Below are 869 nucleotides of genomic sequence, written 5' to 3'. Positions count from 1 at the left end.
AAAACTCGAAACTCGAAGTTCGTGTCGTGCGGTCCTGGACACTATTACTATTTAATACGAGAGCGAGAGGGACGGTACGATAAAACTTCGTGTTTCGAGTTTCGTAGTAGCCCTGCAGACACGATAATATACGAGACGATACATTCAGTCTTATCCTTCAAACTGCAGGGCTACTCCGAAACTTGAAACTCGAAGTTCGTGTCGTGCGGTCCCTCTGACACTTATACTATTTAATACGAGAGCGAGAGGGACCGCACGACACGAACTTCGAGTTTCGAAGTAGCCCTACTGAGTAGACTTGTTTTTTTGGTGCAGATTGTTTTATACAGGATGTTTTCGTGTTTATCTCTTCTATTTACTCGCCTGCAGCGGGGCTCTCACATCACCTGTATCTATCTGCAGATAAAGTACTATACCATATTTATATGGCAGATATTATACACAGATCAATTTTTATACGCAGATAAGATCTTGCCATCTTACTATACGTCGGTGCCCACAGATACATCACGATAATATGTTCTTTTTTTTTAATTAAATTAAAAGCTGTTTATTTCAATAAAAAAATACACGTACATTTCATTAATTAACTACTAATCCTTAATTAATAGGAATGTTGCAGTCAATGTTTATAATTTTACTTGATTATTTGGAATGAATGGATACAATCATTATAATTTTAATATTTTACTCTGAGTAGGTAGGTATACAATTTTTATTTATTTTTAGGGAGCGATATTGACAGATATGCGTTCATATACAGATATCTTATCGTATCTGCTGTGTGTGACACGCTTTAGCGTTTAAAACGTGCCTTTAAAATGCGAAGCAGCGAGTGTCTATGAATAGTCACTTGATACTACTCTATC

Source organism: Choristoneura fumiferana, chromosome 14 (genome assembly GCF_025370935.1).
Source record: "Choristoneura fumiferana chromosome 14, NRCan_CFum_1, whole genome shotgun sequence".
Lineage (NCBI taxonomy): Eukaryota > Metazoa > Arthropoda > Insecta > Lepidoptera > Tortricidae > Choristoneura > Choristoneura fumiferana.
This window is presented reverse-complemented; position numbering follows the sequence as displayed.